This window comes from Hydra viridissima, unplaced genomic scaffold (assembly GCF_058129835.1).
Source record: "Hydra viridissima isolate aposymbiotic clone 2 unplaced genomic scaffold, HvirCarnegie_v1 scaffold_3, whole genome shotgun sequence".
Taxonomy (NCBI): Eukaryota; Metazoa; Cnidaria; class Hydrozoa; order Anthoathecata; family Hydridae; genus Hydra; species Hydra viridissima.
In genome coordinates this window covers 5,131,012-5,152,283 of record NW_028324302.1, presented here as the reverse complement: position 1 = coordinate 5,152,283, position 21,272 = coordinate 5,131,012, and the positions used below count along the sequence as shown (strand labels likewise).

Genomic DNA, 21,272 nt, shown 5'->3' with positions numbered 1-21,272 from the left:
AAAAACAACATGAATTTAATATAATAAACTTCTTAAAAAAAGAAACAACAAAATATTATATATATATATATCATAATGACATTATTCAGCTAGGCGTGCCTTCTTAATTGATGTCTGATAAAGACATGCATTTTTCGTTTGGTCTTTATCCAAATTCTGCATTCCATGCAGGAGAACATTTGCCAAACGCCTGAAAAGGCTTCTTGAAGATAAACCTAAATCATAGTATGTGTCCATTACAGAAAGAATGTTTATAAGTCTTTTTCTACAACATGCTCTGTGCTTTTTTCTTTTACAAAGCATAAACCAATTTTAACTAGCTGATAGGTACACTCATGTGGGACTGTCAAATATCCCCTTGAAACTTCCTCAATAAAGTCTTTAGCTTCATTTGTTAGTTTAGGTTCATCATCTGGATAAACTAGTTCACCTTCACATTTTTTCTCAAGCCACCCTGCCACATAGGCAGCAGAGTTCTCTTCAGTTTCAAAAAGACTCACATCATAAATGCATGTTTCATTTGAGGTTGCATCTTCAATACTAATTGGACCCTCGCATATGTGACCTTTTCTATTGGGTTGCCCTACTTCCACTGATTCTAAAAATGATGCAGCAAATCGAGCTAAACGCTTTTTAAAAGCAGAGAAAACATCACCAGCTGCCATAAAAGCATTTGCCCCTGTTGATTGTCTATAAACAGAAAATTCTCCTTCTATTCAGTCCCTTTGTAGCTCACGAAGCAAAACATAATCAAAACCAACTGAAAACAAATGCTTGCAGATAGCTATCAACCCTTCAGTGGTTTGCACAAGGGCTTTTTTGGTATCATGGGTAACACACTGAACTCGTTCAGGTCCATGTCCTGATTTCATACATTTAAATATGTCTAAAAACAATTGAAGATTATTTGAATCTTTATCTTGCACAGATCGGTTGTGATCTCTCAGCCTAATATCTTGCCCTTTTGCAGAAACATTAACAATGTTCCACCAATCTAAAATATTCTGAATAAAAGAGGAGGTTTCATAAGCTCTTTTTAGTTTTAGGGCAGCTACTACTTTCTCATTAAATACTCTTAAAACATGTTGCACATTCTGTAGTTGAAGTCTCGAAGGATAAACAGCGGCATAGGATAAAGGAACTGATTTTAAAATGTTCTCTTTCTCATATTGATATAGACCTTTCACATCTGAAAATGAAGCTATGGTTTTATTATCTAAAGATATCTTTTGACACTTTTCAGAAATCCAGTTATTTCGTAAGCATTTAAGTAGATGAACTGTGTCAAACAAAAGAAACCAAACACGATGATCGTCTAATGGATGAATGGCCTGATAGTCAGTAATTCTGTTAAATATTTTGCAGTATTGCTGATTGATTTTATGATTATCAGTTACAGATCCTAAAACTATTCCACCGTGTTTTTCAATTATAATAGCAGCTTCTTTCACAACAATGAACTGATATAATGATGTTAGTTTGTGAACAGGAGTAACAGAAATCATTAAACTAGGTCTGCCATGTAAGCATTTCATCATAACACATAGCATAGAGGTTGCTTTGGATTCTGGATCATTTTTTGCCATCCCATTTAAAACTCCACATGAATAAGCAACTGTTGGTCTAATCTTTACCTCGTCAACTATCAAAATAACATTATTCTGGTAATTATTCTTTACTTTTTCAAATGTTTTTTGTAAAACCTGATCAATGTTAGTGGCAGAAACTATAGACTGCAGCTTTCTTTTACTTGGAAGGACTAAAAAATCACGAAGTTGATGGTAGTTGCAGTTATAAAAAGACTCGATTGCAAAGCAATAATCAGCTAGAGAAACTTGTTACGCAAGAGTCTAAGTTGTCTTGTAATGAAATTCAATTTCTTTTGCTTAATATCATCATCTAATTCAAATTCATTTTCTGAAAGAGTATTTGACACCTTTTCAATAACATCATTAACATGGAGTTTATAATTATGAACTAAATTAATTGCTTTGAAAAATTGTGAGTAGAAGATTTAGCCATCGTTTGGATTCAATATATTACCTAATGAAACACTAATTCTATGTTTAAAAGCAGAAAAAGTTAGTGGTGAGCACAAGGTACACTTATCATAAACAATAATTGTCATAAAACTCTCTTTGAAATCTTTTGACATAAAAATGCATAAGAATTTATCCTCTTGTCGAGATATTACTATATTTTCATACTTTTTGTGTAATTCAGTGTCAGGATAAAAATCAGAAAACGAATTTATTCTATCTTTTTTGATGAAATACTTCGATTGCTGATCCTCAGGCTTAGATTGGCGAAGCACAGGCTTTGGTGTTGGTAAACAAGAAAAAGGAACATTAAAAATACTTGGTGCACATGCTGGTCGAGTATAGCCACCAGGCACCTTTATCATTTCTGTATTTTCAGGCCAATGTTTTTCACATATAAAGAATTTAGATGGCTCCATAATAAAATTTTTACGTGAAGGAAGCACGTTAATCCATCTCTGTTTCTCAACTTCATCTTTAGGTAATTTAAAAACACGACACTTATTAAATTTATTATAATTCCCTTTACAATTTACAACGCCACATTTGTTCACCATAATAAAAGTAAAAGATTTTCAAAAATTATTACTGGAACGTAAAAGAACACTACAACTTTGATAAAAACAATGGCCTTCGCTAGCGGAGTCAAGAAATCGACTTTGCGCGTCCTGCCGTTTAGTAGTTCTCGGAGAGTACCCCCCACAGTGACTCAAAACAGCAAAAAAATGGTAATAAACCAGTGATATTTTCATTAACGTGAAGTAAAATTAGAAGTAAAAATAATTGATTTCGTTAATGTGAATAAAAATTTAAAATTAGGATATATCTGAAGAACGAAAACTGAAATAGAATTGAATATAAGCATCAAAAAACGAAAATAGGAATAGAATTAGGAATTATTACCGAACGAAAATTATTGAATATTAAAAGAAATTTCGATACACTAATTAGTTTTTTTTGACAATTAATTTACAAATTTTGCATACTTGCTTTAAAATTGGCGCACATGTTTGACCATAACGATGATATTTGGAATGATTATAGAATGTATCATAGGACCACAAAACGTGCTTGTCATTACGTTAAGTATAAATTCAATGCGTTCAATCTTTTGTTGTAAAATAAAATAAACATCTAAAGATTCTTAAGAGTTGCAAATTAATAACAGAATAATGAGTTTATCAAGGTTGTTGGCTGGTAGGAAGCGTGACAGTCTTGTATGGAAATTCTTCGTTTACGATGAAAAAAATGACAAATCCACGTGTCTAGTACAGGACATAATTAATGAGAGCGTATGTGGCGCATCTCTTGCCGGAAAAGATTCCAGTAACTTGGTGGCGCACATTCAGAGAATACATAAAGACACACACAAATGTTACGCGGATGAAAAGAAAAAACGCAATGCAGAAAAAATATTTTTGAAACGTAAAATTGATGACAGCAATTCTATATCTTCCCGAAATAGTGGAAAGACAAAAACTCAGACAATAAGAGAGTGCTTTGAACACCGAATCACCGCGTGGCCAACGGAATCAAATGAATATCAATTGCGTCAGGATAGCGTGATTGAAATGATTGTTAATACCAGCTATCCAATGGTATTGCTAGATCAGCCGTCGTTTTGAAAGATGATAAAAACTTTTGACCCAAAATTTAAATTGCCAGGTTATAATTAACACAACTAAATTTTTAAATTATTGTTTTAAATTCATTCAATGCTAAACAATTTTTAAATGTTTGCCTGTAATTATAGTATCATTAATGTAACACTATAGTAACTAAAAACACAAACTGATGTGCATTAAATTTTAACTGATTTAAATTTTATATTGCAGGGTCTGCAACATTGAACAAGCGGATAAACGAGCGTTTTCTTCTACAATCTGCACAACTGAAAGACTTGATGAATCGTACACGCAAAGTAACAATTTGTCTTGATGGTTCGACGAAGAAGCGTCTCACAGCATCGTTCCTTGGGATATCTGCTTGTTTCTATGACACCACCATTGATAAAGCACGACATGCTTTCCTAAATTTGATAGAACTCCAACATCCCCACACGGGTGAGATGCTTGCCGAATGTTTAAAGAAATGTCTTGACCAGTGGGGTATTAGAGAAAATCAAGTTATGTTGATTGTTTCAGACAACGGGTCTAATATGATTTAAGCCATCAGGCTCTTACAGGAAGTGTATGCAGCTAAAAAATCTGACGAATCTGAATCTTATGAGTTTGAATCTGACGAGTCTGAACATGAAACTGATGAGGAAGAGATCCAGTCTCAGTCAGAACAAACTGATTTATTTCTGCCAGATCATATTCCATATCGTCGAATGCCCTGTATGGCTCACACACTCCAGCTTCTCATAAAACCAGTTTATGAACATTATAGTGCAACCACCTTAGAAACGAGACAAGTTGTATCAAGAATTAGGAAATCAAGTGTGGCAATTGAGAAACTTATTGACAAGTGTGGGAAGTCTGTGATAACTGACTGCACCTCAAAATGGAACAGTACATATCAGATGATTGACCGGCTGTTTAAAATAAAGACATCGGTGAATGAAGTTCTTATAGAAATTGGTACATATTATTTTATTATTTATGTTATTAGTGTGTATAAATTATTTTCGGAATTTTATTAAGTCTACAAAATTGCGTCTTACCTTATATAAACTAAAAAAACGAAAATGGTTATAAATTGTAAGAAGTTCATTAGTCATTATCATTAAAAAACAAGACAGGGTATATAGTCTTTAAATTAGGTTTACTAATAACACGGAAATACTTTACCCTGCCTTTTAAATCACATTGCAACAGTATGGAAAAAAGAGACGTATATCAATGATAATTATTAGTTATTACAATTGTTATTAGTAAACTTTAATTTCAGACGGTTTACTTAAATTTAAGAATCGACACATTCAAAGCATATGAATGGGTTCGTCTTCAAAACATTTCTTCACTTTTGGAACCCTTTGCAGTACAAACAGATATACTTCAGACCGATGCCTAGTCTCTTTCACAGGTTCTACCATCTATACTCAATTTGGAATGCTATTTACAAGAATATCCTACCAGCAAGTCTTTGATAGCGAATCTTCTTGGAGATCTACGTCAACGGTTTCAAACAATTCTGCAGCCGGACTCAGATACGTTTAATCTTCTTCCGTCTGCTGCATATTTGTTAGATCCAACCGTTGCTGTCTTTATCCTCACACCGGAAATGGGCACCTTGCTCCATGCAGCAAAGATTTATATAATAAAAGTTTGTGGAGTAGAACAAGAATTATAAGCTGCTGCTGAGTCAAATGGATCTGAATGTGAATTTGCTGCCATAAAGCGCTTTAAGTTCTTGTCAAATAAAATCTTTACAAAAGAAAGAAAAATTTATAACCAAAACAACCTCACTGTTGCAAGTCAGCTGTCAAGGTATTTGGTAGACATAAGCGGTGATGAAGCGCTGCCAAGTAACGGCCTGCTCTTTTGGAAACAAAACAAAAGCAAGTATAGCAAGATTGCAATTTTGGCTGAAGATTTACTGTCCGCCCCAGCATCACAGGCGTTTGTAGAAAGGATATTTTCACTTTGTGGAATTTTAACTGTTGGTCGCCACAATCGAATGAAAAAATCATTAGAGATGAGAATTTTACGAAACTGAACAAAAACTTGTAATTTAAATTCAACCAGATATTTTCTTTCAATTTCTTATTATAACTCAATTGAATCATTGAATGACTATTTTATGACTATTTTTATCCTTTTTTAGATGTTACTAAGGTGGTTACTATGGTTACTAAGTTAAAAAATTGTTTAAATATTTTTCTTGAAATTTATGTATTACATTATTTCTTGAAATAATGATAGGGGAGACCGGGGCTAGTTTTCAGCAGGGGTAAGTTGACGAATTGCGTTTATCTGCAGAGTCTTTTATCAAAAAGTATCAGAAATCTCAGGGAACTTTCCTAATTGACCATTTCATCTTGGGTCCTACGACTAAAACTAATATAAATATTCCAGTCACAATTGATTTACTATTATCAGTCAGGCTGTTTTAGTAGTTGTCGTTTTTCAGGATCTTTAGGCAGTTTATTGAAAAGCTTTTAGGGTTTATTGGCAAAATTTTCACAGGGGAAGCTGGAAAACAAAAAATATCTTTATAAAATTAATTTTTTTTAAATTTTTATTTCTAACAATATTGAAAAAATTTATTTTTACAAAAAAAATACTTTTGAATTTTTTTACAAAAAAATTTTTTTAGGGGATTTTGTTACCAGGAACCAAGGTGGGGTGTTGTTTTGTTACCAGGAACAAAGGTGGGGTGTTGTTTTGGCTTCATATTCAAACTACTAACTGCTACTAGCTCATAGAAATAATAAATAATTTTTATACATTTTTACTCACTAATACGTTAATAATCTTTTTTATAGTTTGCGCCAACTTACCCCGGGGTGGGGCAAGTTTTTCTTTTTTTAAGGCCCAGGAAGGAGCCATAAGATTTTTTTTTTAAATGAATGTAACTAGTACAAGTTACCCAAATTCGTAGACTTCAAGACTACACTTTAATTTTTTCAAAAAAAGTATGTCGTTAGGACTACTAATTGCTGTAAAATTTGATAGAAGTAAAATATGAACTGATTTAGTAACTGAAATAAGAACTAAAATGATTAAAATCATAAGAACTGAACTGAAATTAATTTCATCAGAACTGATTCAAAAGAAGTAAAATTAAAATTAGAAATTAAATCAATGCTACAAGAACGAAGTAAAAATGGAAATTGAAATTATATTTAGAACTTAAATATCACTGTAATAAACCCCTCACAACTTTTCTATAAGTTAAGTGCCCTTTTTTAAATAATATTAAATTGCAATAATTTTTTATTTCAAAAGTATAAATAATTGTTTCATAAAACTTTTATTTTGTATTTTATAGTTAAAAGAAGTAAAAAAATTTGATATTATTTTCAAAGAAATCTGAAAAATGTGAGATTTTTATTTAACTAAAATAGAGTATTTTTAATTTAAATAAAAGTGCATATTTATTTTAAAGATAATCTTTTGGCTCTATATATTTCAACTTTACTCAAAAGTAAAAAAAAGTCTAATTTTTTTGTTAAAATTTAAAGACTTTTCTAAAAAAAAGGTTGCAAGTAATTGTATTTTTTCTGTTTATATATCAGCTAAAAAAATGTTCCACCGAGTTCCAAAAATATATACATTTTTTCTAGTTAATTAACATTTCTACTTTTAAATTATAAAGGGATTACTACGGTCTCCTGCGGTATTGGAAGTTATTAAAGAAATAAAAATGTTGATAAACACTTAAAAACCTCGTTTTCCGCCATTTTTAAAAGTATTTATTATTTGATAGGTACAACATGTTTGAAAAAGCTTGACTGAACAACTTTAGTATTTCCTGTAATATAAAGTTAACTTAGTAAAATAGTGTTATTACAGGATGTAACAATGTGACAATTGTTAAAGCCATTACAAAATAAAATTTTAAACAGTGTAAAGTAAAAAAATATATAATGTAATTTAAAATGTTTCTGATTTATTAGTTTTATTATATTGATGGTTCTTAAAAACAATAACAATGAAAAGATTAGATCTTATCCCAAAGATACGTGAACTAGGAGTGGATAAATTAAGATTATGGAAGGATTTACTTAATGAAATAAAAAATACTGAAGAAATTCGCAAAGAAAACTTAAATAAAGTAAAGGTTGCTTTAGTTATATTTATTTCAAAGGTGAAGAGAAATTTAACACAATGTGGACGAAATTATGATACATTTATACAAAAAGAAAATCGTTGGCTTCAAAGAAACCTTATGAACAATAAAAATTGTCATTTTGGTTCTGGAAGGCCCCATAAGCAATGGAATGTTCTTGGAGAGCAAAGCAAAAGAAAAAAAATAAAAGAACTAGCTACTGAACATCATGAAGCTCTATTTTTAGCTTCTGCAAAAAGTGCAAATGCTGCTGGAGAAAAAAAAAAAGCTTCTTTTTTAAAAAACAATATCTCAAATCTTTTAGAGATAGAAAAAGTTGATAAAACTTTGGATAAAACCTTTCCCATCATTATGAGTGTAGAGGAAGCTCTTGCATTAAAAATGAACACTGATCTCAGCGATAAACAATATCAAATGATCAGAAACTCTTGTTCACAATGTACATATTTATCCTACCTTGCACGATATTTTGGTGGAAAAATTGAAATGTTATCCTGAGAATATACATTTTTCTGAAATTTCTGCAAAGTGTACTCTTCAAAGCATGTTAGATCACACTGTGAGTAGAATAACTGAAATGATTGATATGCATAATTGTGGTCAAGGTAACGAAATATTTGGAGTTTTATATGGAAAGATTGGTTTTGATGGAGCATCAAGCCAAAGTGTTTATAAACAGAAATACTTTGAAACAAGCATCACAAGTATAGAACTTAAGAGTGAAGAAAATCTTTTTAGTACAGCTTTTGTGCCTTTATTGCTCAAAGTAAAAGATGGCGAAATTTGGAAAAATGCAAATCCTTCAAGTTGTCACTTTCGTAGACCTCTTCATCTACAATATAAAAAAGAGAGTCCAATTTTATCCAGAGAAGAAGAATCAGATCTAAAAAATCAAATAAATACCTTAAAGACGTTTTGCAAAGTTTTTGATATTGCAGGAAGAAAGGTGACCTTTAATATCAGCTATAGAGTTGATCTTACAATGTTTGATAATAAAGTAGTTAATGCACTTACAGAGACAAAATCCACTCAATCCTGCAATGTTTGCAATGCTAAACCCAACGAAATGAACAATATTGATTTATTAAAAGCAAAAACTGAGAATGAGTCAGCCTTGGGGCTTGGAATTTCAGCTTTGCATTGCTGGATAAAATTCTTGGAATTTATTCTTCATTTGAGTTATAAAATTGAAATTAAAAAGTATAAGCCAAAAACAATTGAGGAAAAATTATCTGTAGACTTAAAAAAAAAACAGATTCAGGAACTCTTCAGGGAGTTGGTATTTCCAGACCTAAAACCGTCATTGGTATTTCCAGACCTAAAACTGGGTCTGGAAATACCAATGACGGCAATACTGCCAGAAAAGCATTTAAAAATAGTAAAGCTTTTTCTGAAATTACTAAAGTTGATTGTGATATAATTGAAAGATTGCATAATATTCTCATAACCATATCTTGTGGATATTCTATTAATATCAATGAATTAGATTTATACTGCACTGAAACAGCTAAACGTATAGTGAGTTTGTACAACTGGTATGTTATGCCTCCCACTGTACATAAACTGCTGCTTCATAGTTCTTCCATATCACATAAATTACCTTTACCAGTCGGGGTATATTCGGAAGATGCACTGGAGAGTTTAAATAAACAGATAAGAAATTCTAGACTTAAGCACACGGCAAAAATTTCAAGGTTAAATACAATGATGAATCAGATGCACTACCTTCTAGTAAGATCAGATCCAAAAGTATCAAGCATATCTTTTAGAAAACATAAGAGCTATCGAGGAAAACCGTTACCAGATGAAGTTATTAAATTAATTGTAATGTAAATAATAAAATGAATGTAATAAATTCAGTTTTTTTTTCTCTATGTATCAACCTCCTTTAAAAACCATTTTTATAAAAATATCAAGTAGAGTAATATATCAAGATAATGTGTTTGTCTTGAAGATTCTAAAACTTGAAAAAAAAAATTTTTGTACGCGTATAGTCACCTTAAACGCGCGTATACGCGCATAAGCGCGCGTTATACGCGTCGAAGCTACGCATAAAAAAAAAATTTATAAATAAATTTGAAATCTTTGACCCAAAAATTATTATTTTGATATATAACATTATTGATTTACGATTTATGTCAAATTTTATTTAATTTTTACCGTTTTTTGATCGTTCTGAGTCACTGTGCCCCCTAGTTGACTATCTTGCAGAAAACTTTTAAGTCTTGTAGGATGGCAATATTCTTATATTATCCTTTAGGATATCCTAAAGGATTCGTAAGATCGTAAATAAAAACAGAAAAGTTGTTTTGTTAATGTTAATTCTGTAAAATATACTTTTTTTCACAAATGAAAAAAAAGCGCGTTTCTTAACTTCACTCAGATAATTAAAGGAGAAATTAAGAAACGCGCTTTTTTAACAATTTCGTTAAAAAAATTTCATTTTCATTTGTTATAACAAGGTATATCCTGTTATATATATTTCATTTTCATTTGTTATAACAAGGTATATCAACTAGGGCCCTAGTTGACTGATCTTACAGATCCTACAAGAATCCTATGGGTTGAGTTGCACAAGTCCCTGCAAGACCTATAAGCATCCTTTTGAAGGATCTTGTAGGATTTAAAGGAATTCTTACAGGATAAGGTAAGATCTAAAAGAATATTTAAAAAGATCTTGAAGGATCAAAATAGGATTCTCATAGGATGCTGTAGGCTATTTAATTTTAGATTCGTAATAGGTAAGTTTAAGTTGGAATTAATATTTTCTTATTGAAATAAAATTTCATTCTGTGTAAAATAAATTTTGCACATTAAAAACTAAATAAATAGTATAGCAGATATTGTTTTTTTTTAGTACATGTACTAAACATGTACATGTACCAAACAAAATGTAAACGTTTTTATAGATTAAACAGGATATACCTTGTTATAACAAATGAAAATGAAATTTTTTTAACGAAATTGTTAAAAAAGCGCGTTTCTTAATTTCTCCTTTAATTATCTGAGTGAAGTTAAGAAACGCGCTTTTTTTTCATTTGTGAAAAAAAGTATATTTTACAGAATTAACATTAACAAAACAACTTTTCTGTTTTTATTTACGATCTTACGAATCCTTTAGGATATCCTAAAGGATAATATAAGAATATTGCCATCCTACAAGACTTAAAAGTTTTCTGCAAGATAGTCAACTAGGGTAGGTACAAACGGCGGGGCGGAGCGGATCAGCGGGGCGGATCATTCAAGTGATACGGTGCACAGTGGAAAATTGTAGAGCAACAGCATATCATAAATGTTTTTTACTAATGTCGCTGCTGTCATTATATTTCAATTTTATTTAATAGTTTAATGGTCAATCATCACTATAATGCAGGAATTTCACATAATTTTATGTAAAAATAAAAGATTTGAAGCCTTATTGTTTACTACTTTTGCGGATGTTCATTTCAAACCTGTTCGCTTCATCACTTTAAAAGTTAATTTTCTAAAAAACTTTCTAGGAATAAGTATAAAGTATTATACATTTTTGAAAGGCTCGTGTTATGGAGATTTTAAGAAAATTGTACATTTTTACTTATATGGTTCAGTTTAGGAGTAATTATTTGAACAATAAAATAAATGAAAAAAATTAATATTCTTCAAGTTCACTGAGACTTATGGTAGTTACCCACGCTTCCCACGCTTTACATTTAATGTAGTATTGTAGCCTACACTGTAAAAAGTAAGGGTTCTTATCGGTTCTTTAAGGAACTTTTCAGTTCTTAATGTTGCTCTTCGGTTCTTCAAAGAACTTACGGGTTCTTATTGCTGCATTTTGGTTCTTGAAAGAACCTTCGGGTTCTTAAGATGCTTAAACGGTTTTTCCAAGAACCTTCGGGTTTTTAACAATGCTTTAAAGGTTCTGTGAACAATTTACTCGATCCAAAAATTGCTAAAAGGTTCTTTAAAAAACTCACGTGTTCTTATCCTTATAATTCGGTTATTTTTTCAGCACTTGTAAGTATTTTTTAATTATTATTTTTTCAATCTCTCTTTGCATGGTTCAAATGTATGTGCTAGTCAGCACATACATTTGAACCATGCAAAGAGAGATTGAAACCACCTTACCTTTGGCTTACCTATAATTTTACCTTCGGAAATCATGGCAGGCACAACCGAATTAAACAAGATGCATATCAATGGTGAAACTAGCGCTTTTATAACACTTAAAGATCACAAAGAGAATTTTGTAAATAACCCTAGCGTACGGTTAATAAATCCTGCAAAAAACGAGTTGGGAAAAATAAGCAAATCTATTTTAGACAAAATAAACAATACTATAAGGGGCACGTTGAATCTAAATCAATGGAAAAACACGCAGAACGTAATAGATTGGTTTAAAAGCATTCCGAATAAGAAGCTAAAGAAATTCGTCGTTTTTGATATTAACAATTTTTATCCAACAATTAGTGAAGAACTGTTGAGAATAGTGATGTCCTTTGCTGAGAAATTCGTTTGTATTACAGCTGAAGAAAAAAGAATAGTATACCACTCTAGAAAATCTCTTCTGTTTCATAGAAATGAGACATGGATGAAAAAAGGATGCGGTTTATTTGATGTAACAATGGGGGCATTTGACGGGGCTGAAGTTTGCGAATTAGTGGGGCTATTTCTGTTAGATAAGCTATCATCCGTTTATAATAAAAATTTTATAGGTATTTACAGAGACGATGGTTTGGCGGTTTTTGAAAATCTAAGTGGCCCAGAATTGGAAAAAGTCAAGAAAACAATCACAAAAATGTTTAAAGAATATGGATTAAACATTACCATTAAATGCAATCTTAAAATCGTTAACTACCTAGATATTACTTTGAACTTAAACGATTCTACTTACCAACCCTATAGCAAGCCAGGGAATCAAATAAACTATATTCATAAGGAATCAAACCATCCTCCGAATATTATTAAGCAAATACCCATTTCATTGGAACGCAGATTATCAAGACTTTCATCCAGTGAAAAAATATTCGGCAAAGCTATTAAGTGTTATGAGGAGGCATTAAATAAAGCAGGATATAGTCATAAATTAAAATATAACAATACTCCTAATAATAATACCAGAAAGAAGTATAATCGAAAGCGTAACATTATATGGTTCAACCCACCATTTAGCAAAAATGTGATCACAAAAGTTGGCAAATCATTTCTTAATTTGGTAGACAAACATTTTCCATCTAAGCATATTTTGAACAAAATATTCAATAGAAACACTTTGAAAGTCAGTTACAGCTGCATGCCGAATTTAAAATCTATAATAAACTGGCATAACCAAAAAATCATCGAAGATATTGAAGATCAAAATAAGAAATCCTGCAATTGTATCAACAGGTTGCATTGTCCACTAAATCAACTTTGCCTAACAGAAAACATGCTTTACAAAGCTGTTATTTCTTCAGACCTTCCGAACTATTTAGATAAAATATATATTGGCATAAGTGAACCGCCTTTTAAATTACGTTATGCAAACCACATTAAGTCGTTTAATACTGTAAAATACAAAAACGACACCGAACTATCCAAGGAAGTGTGGCGCATAAAAGAAAAAAACGGAAAACCTTTTATTAAATGGAGTATAATCAGGAAATGCCAACCTTATCAACCAAGCACAAGAAGATGCGCTCTATGTTTAAATGAAAAAACTGAAATTGCCATCTATAGAGGCGCAAATTTATTAAATAAAAAGCAAGAGCTGGTTAGTAAGTGTAGGCATATGAATAAATACATGCTTGCGTCATTTGACAGTAAAGACTAATTTGAAGCCATTAATAAGAACAATTCTTTTTTAACGACATTTTTAGCGGTTTTTTCGTTTTTCTTTAATGTTCTCTTTTTGTAACGTTTTTTTCATTATGTATTTTGGCTGATGATTGCCGGCACGCCGGTATGAAACTTTAAGTACCCACAAAGTTGTCATCCTTTGCTGTATCTTCTATATATATATATATATATATATATATATATATATATATATATATATATATATATATATATATATATATATATATATATATATATATATATATATATATATATATGTATATATATATATATATATATATATATATATATATATATATATATATATATATATATATATATATATATATATATATATATATATATATGTAACTCATTTAAAAAATAATTATAATACTCATTTACTGTTTTGTTCATAAATGGCTTCAGCAATATCCATTAAATTTGTTTTTTTCATTCGTAGCAATTTTCATATGGCTACTAATGATGTTCCAATACCATTCTTTAACTGGACAGTTAATGACACTTGTAACTATTTGATCACAGTAGACCTAAGTGTTTTGAAACCAAAGTTTGTTGGTTAGTATTTAATAATTATTCTACTGTATTTTTTAGATTAATTTTTGAAATGTTGAGTATTTCAAGTTTCATCTGCTCTTTTTGTCAAGTTAAAAAGTTTATTTTAAGTAAATATTTGACTCACCTTCAGATATGCCACGAAGCTGAAGCTAATTTTACTGTAGCTTGTGGGCTTGATGGTTGTCCCTGTACATATAACACAATAAAAGGTTTAAGACAACACATGCGAATAAAACACAATCAAATATATTATGCTGACAGAAACAAGACAAATGTTGATGAAAGTTTGCATTCATCTGTTAATGAAAACTTAGAATTACTCAATTGTAATTTTGACAATGAACTAGCAAGTTCAACACTCAATCAGCCATTTAACAGAGATATTAATGATTTTGTTCTTAAACTGCAAAAACATTTTGCAATGTTTGTGATTGGTTTGGGGCAAAAACATTCTATTCCAGCAATTGTTCAGCTTGAAATTAGTAATGAAGTTCATGCATTAATTAATTACTTTTCTTCTAATTATGCGGATTGTCTAAAAAACTACTTGAGTAAAGCTGGTTTTACTCTTGATCCTAATCATGATCTTGTAGAAATATTAGAAAGTGAAGCTTTGTTAGACAAAGCCTTTTCAGTTGTTAGTTCTGAAGCAAAAATTTTGACTTATTGTAAATCAAATTTAGGTTTTGTTGCTCCATTGCAAATTGAAATACAAGCCGGTGATGATAAACAGATAATTAATGATAGAAAAAATGATAATGGAAATAGTTCAACCAGCATTACACAAATTATTGCAGACAAATCACCATCTATTAACAGTACCGGATGCTTAAATAATCAAAAGAAATTTTTTCAATATATTCCTACCTTAGAAGTAATTAAAAAGTTTGTTCAACATAAGGATATTTGGGCTTCTATTCATAGAGCAAATGAGAATGAGGACCAAACTAGTGATTTGCTATGCTCATACGCAGATGGTAACATTTTTCACAAACATGCTGTGTTTTGTACGAAGAAGCATGCATTGTGTATTCATATGTATATAGATGAGTTTGAGGTGTGTAACCCAATTGGATCACACCGCTCCACACATAAGCCTTGTGCATTTTATTTTTTTATAGGTAATTTAGAATATAAGTATCACTCTCAATTAAAGTATATACACCTGTGTCTTTTAGTTAAAGAAAAATATATAAAACAATCAAAAAAATATGCAGAAATATTAAAACCTTTAATATCAGACTTGATTGAATTGTGTTTAAATGGGATTGCACTATGTATTGATGGTGAGAATTTACAATTGTATGGTGCACTTGCAACTATATCAGCTGATAACTTGTCAGCTCATGCACTTGCTGGATTTAGTCAATACTGCTGGAAAGTTTAAAAAATAAATTTAAAAAAGAACGAATACCATTGGTTAACAATGAAGATGTACTTTTGGCAAAGGAAAAATTTGGCAGAAAAGGATATGGAAAAAAACACAAACTTGTTGAAGACAGCAAAATAGTTGAAGAAATTGAAAATACACCCAGGCAAATTCGAGTAACAATATGAATTCATTTGCATATATTTTACTTTATTTTGTTAAAACTGTTGCTTAATTTAAATTAGTTGCAATTAAAAGGTAATACAGTAGTGTTTTTTTCAGAATTCATTTCATATAATAGCATGGTTTTAAAGAATATTTATATATAACTTATTTGCTTCATATATTTTGTTTCTTTCCTATTCTAAATGGCAATAAAAAACTAGACAATCAAGTTAAACAAAAATTAAACTAAATTTAATAGCAACTATAATTGCATATTAGGGTATATAATATTAGGGTGTAAATGTGTTGAAACCCATTTTTTACTGCTAAAGTTATAATGTTAAAGTTTTACTTTATTTTGTCTTATTTTTTATGAAACATGAACATTTTCAAGTATTAAGCTCCCTATTTATCCCCAAGTTGCACATTGTGAATAAGATTGTTTTTAAAAAATTAAACTTTTGACTTACTGCAACCTATTGTATTTTCAAGGTACCCACAAAATTTTTTTTTTTTTCTCTGTGGATATAAAAAAAAAAAAATAACCCTGATTTTGTTTATTTGTATCTTATTTTTTATTTATTTTTGTTATAGATAAAATTGTAATTCCTAGTATAATAAATTAAGTTCATTTTTTATATTTTCTAAGTAAAAGTAATTTCCTTCACTGTTGTTTAATCTCCATAGCACTTTCCACTAATGGAGGATGAATTTGAAGATGACGTTAGTACAATGCTTTTGTTAGATGAAATGCTACACGAATCTTCAAAGATGAGTCCAAATTATGAAATGATGTTAGATAGACAAAAAAGAACTTGCACGCATAGAACAAAAGATATACAAAATAAGTCTACCATTGACATAATGGCTGCATATCCTTGGATGAGTCTACCAAAACTGGTATCTTTATTTTACTTTTGCTGTAACTTACTCTACATAAGGCTTTGGTGTTAAATTTAGTTTAATTCTCACCCCCACCCCTGGAGACAGCACTGACTACATTAATAATAAAAATATTTTTAACCTTTATATTTTTAGGTTGTTTTTAGATTTATAGTATGTAACAATATTTTTTTTAAAAGTTATTGCTTGTTGAATGTCTATCTTCAAATACTGTTATAGTTTTTTACAAATTATAGATTTTGGCTGAAGTCAAGATTCTATTTAATAAAGACTTGGATAGAGAGCTCCGTGTATCATTAACACGTATTGCAAGTAGGGTGTTGGATATTGTTGGCAAGAAGCAAGATCAGTTACTTTCAAGTATTCTTACTACAATAGAAGGCGAGAAAGATGAAGTAAAAAAGAAAGGTTTAGTTTTTTTACCAAATCTAATGTACCCAAATTATGCACTGTAAACATTCATATATCAAGATTGTGTGTGTGTGTGTGTGTGTGTGTGTGTGTGTGTGTGTGTGTGTGTGTGTGTGTGTGTGTGTGTGTGTGTGTGTGTGTGTGTGTGTGTGTGTGTGTGTGTGTGTGTGTGTGTGTGTGTGTGTGTGTGTGTGTGTGTGTGTGTGTGTGTGTGTGTGTGTGTGTGTGTGTGTGTGTGTGTGTGTGTGAGTGTGAGTGTCGGATAAATGCTGTTTATTTAGCATAAACAGTTTTTAGGCTCTAGATAAATAACAAAATAACGTCATTTTTTAAATATTTTATAGAAACATATATTTAAAATAATTACTCTACGTAAATAAATACTCTATGTGAATCATAAGGTATCCTTTTAACAAATATTTGTAGATATAAGTAAAAATATATAATCCGCGACTTTTTTTTAAAATTGTAATTGTGTTTTTAGAAATGATGATGAATACTGCCGTTCTCATGCTTCCACGGTTATTCAAAGGAGATTGCAGCGACCATTTATTCGTTGCGGGTAAAATGCCAGTAGTGAATTCGCCAACCATTGTGTTTGACTTTGAACAAGAAAATATGGCAACATCTCCAAAAATTACGATTGTATTAGACTATGTCGAAGTCATGCGCGATGACTTCGGGATAGACAACGTTCTTGCTTTGGCATGTTTGATCGGAGTTCATTACCTGTATAATGCGAAATATCATCCAAAAATTTCAAACACGCTAAAATTTGTGCAACATGCATTAATTGGTTTGTCAAGTGAAAACGACGACATACCAATGCCTGTACGCCGTGTTACAAACCTGTTGATGAAATGAACTAAATTATTTTTGCTATAAATTTGATAGAAAAATTAGAAGATTTATTTACTAATTATTACATTATTATGTTAGATCTACGAAATATTTTAATAATAGTAACTCATTGTTTTTTTCATGAAAATAAATCTTAAAATGCTTTTCCCGAATAGTATTTTGACGCATCTTAAGCAATCTTTAAAAAGTGTTTTTCAATTGTGTCTAAAATAATCACAACAATATGCTAGGTTTAATAGAACCTTACAGGGCTTTAACAGTTTAGGCTGACGGGACACCCTAAAGGTTCTTCGCTAAAACTATATATAAGGTTTTAGCGAAGAACCGTCCATTAAGGTTCCACCAAGAACCCTTCTTAAGGGTTCTTACAAAGAACCTTAAAAAAAAGTTCTTATTAGAACTTTTAGGGTGCCTCGTCAGCCTAAACCATTAGAACCCTTAAAAGTTCTTCGGAGCATACCCTTGTTCGGAGAGTGTAGGTGTTTATTAAAAACATGTATAAGAATGAGTTGCAGAAACGTGCGGTTTCCAAAATTATCGAGAAAAGAGTGATAAAAGTGAAAAAACAGAAAACCGCTTTTTATCGTGGTTTCAAATTTTGTTCATTTATAACAATAGCTTGGTATATGTTTTTTAACTTATTATCAATTTTTTATTTATACCATGGCATTCTTGTATTTTTGCACTCCTTTTGTAGTGAATGTACACTGCCAATATATAAAGAGTTGAAACATTTATATCAGTATAACAAATTCACAGTGGAAATTAAATCAACTCGTTTGAGTATTGAATATTACTTTAGTTACTTTTGTGACTTGTTAAAATGACAACTTTTAAATGTTTGAAATGTAAATTATTGCTTTCCTATATTGATGGAGGAAAGACAGTTGAGGCACTGTAAACAATTTTAAAAGAAAATTATCAACTTTCTGAGGACAACTTGTGTTTCATCATGGGTGATATTCAAAGGCACATTATTCCGTCTTTTAATAAACTATGGATACTGGCGTCACGGAAAAAGGAAGCTTTTTTATCTAAGAACAGTGATTGGTTGGATATTGTGTATCTTTATCTAACTCAGAAGAGGCAATTACCGACTCCACGCCATCTACTTCTTTTGAAAAACGCGGAAGGCCGTGCGTGTCTTATGGAGATTCGTCAGAATCCAGCAAAAAAAAGAAAAAATTCCATGTTACTTAAGGAATATGGATTCGAGCATATTTTTAATACATATCTTCAGGCGTTGCATTCAATAGGAGAAGAAGCAGAAGCAAAACTTGTGGAATCATTAAGGATTGCTGATAAAGACAAAAAAAAAATTAATATCGAGTTTTATGGAAAACGCAAGCCAGAAAAATATGCTAACTGATGAAGAAGGTGACAAATGAACGAAACTGTTTCATATTCCCACCATATTGTAAAATTCAAGAAATTAAACAGACCTGCTATCCACCATCTTCTGCAATAGAAATTACGAACACACATCCGAAAATTCTGGAACTGCAAGATTTATTGGATCACACTGTAGCTAGAATTTTGACCATAGATTCCGTGTACAGTATTGAATTCAAGCATTTACTTTCATATAGTAAATGGGGCTGTGATGGTTTCACTGGCCAAAGCCAATACAAGTAGAAACTTCCAGAGGAATCTGAACTTATTTCTGATGCAAATTTGTTTACTAGTTCTTTGGTGCCTATCAAACTAATTGATATAGTAACTGGCGCAGTTGTTTGGCAAAATCCGGCACCTTCATATGTTCGTTTTTGTAGACCTATATGCATAGAATTCTGCAAAGAGATTTCCAAGAAAACTAAAGCCATTGTAGATGAAGTAAAGAGCCAAATAAATTCTTTGCGTGAAATGTGCAAGAACTTGATGAAGATACTCTGCAGCTTTTGAAAGTCAACGAACTAGTCCCTATGTAGTTATGATATAGTACCTTTAAGGTGGTACCAGGGTAAAAAACGGCTATTTTTGATAAAATTTTGAAAAATACCAAAATTAATGTTTTGAATTCTTAAATCTTCCTATTTCAATATGCGTATTGCAAAAAGTCAAAAATCTTCTTAATTTTAATCAAATTTGGCCTTTTTTTAAAGAGCAGTTTGGTTCTTGCTTCATAACAACGACCTTAGAAACGCTTTTTTTCTCGCTAAATCTCAATTTTTCAGAAAAAATAACTTTTCATAGAAAATAGATAATAGGCTGAAATTTTGCAGGTTTAAAGATGAACATATTACGAATGTTGTCTGTGAAGCAAATTTTTGTTATTTTTTATTTAAAACTCATTTTTATCATGCTTTGGTCCCAAACTACCTTTAATTTTATATCTTAAAGTTCGAATGTCAACCTGGTAAAATTAAAAATGTTTTAAAAAAATCTGTTTCATTGACAACATTCTTAATACATTGAAGAATTCATGTTCAAATTTTCAAGCAGTTTTGACTCTTTTTGAGCTAGTTATATTAGATGAAAGAATAAGCAGTTTTGGGGGTAACATAACACTAATTATGCGCATAATTAATGACGTCATCAATAAAATTTTTTTTTTGGGCTACTGTTTTATATATTTTTTTTGTTCATTAACAGAAAAGAGCTAAAGTCTATTAATAGTTTTCAATTTCTTGTTAAAAAGTTACCTTTACCCTGGTACCACCTTAATATACCTATACATTATTTCATAAAAGCAACTATTTAAAAATTGTTATTAAGAAACTCTTTTAAATATTTCTATAATTAGTAGGTAAGCACTTTATGTATTTTTCGTCGTTTTTGATAATTTTAAGGTATTTTCATACATTTGTAAAGCATTGTGTTAAAGTGTAAATTAACAAACTGCCAATTTTGAAGTTTTTGATTTTTATTTATTTATTTTTAATATTGTATTACAAAAAATTCTTATAAAAAGTATTTCTCAAGAAGCGTCATATACTACTTTACATTTGTGCAAAATTTCAAATCTCTATTTTTAGTAACAAAAAAGTTATCGATTTTTGGTCCGAAACACACCTTTATTTTCCACTGTGCGGTGTTGCGTTAAAAAAGTTAGTCGTTAAAAAAGTTTATTAAATGTGAAATCTGCGCATGCGCAAAATCATTATAACTTTTTTAACGCCTTACGGCGTTAAAAAAGTTTGCCCGTTAAAAAAGTACTCAAAATGGTACCGTCAACCGGGGTAACTTTGGTCGCCGGGGTGACTTTGTTGACCGGGGTCAATTGTTGATTTTTTTTTAAATTCCTAAAATTTAACAAAGATAACATGTATTAATTTTGTTAGAGATATCAACAATATATATCGACTATTATATCAACAATTTTGGTATATCAACAGTTTTGTGAATATAGCACAGCTACTTCGTAGACTACATTGAGTTTATTTTGGCATTTTTTGACACTTCTGATACATTTA

The 21,272-nt window shown here is 30.5% G+C and overlaps 1 pseudogene; it reads left to right on the top strand.

The window, feature by feature from the left end:
- The first annotated feature begins 3,211 nt into the window (after positions 1-3,211).
- LOC149890710 (uncharacterized) lies at positions 3,212-6,840 on the top strand (annotated as a pseudogene).
- Positions 6,841-21,272: the final 14,432 nt, after the last annotated feature.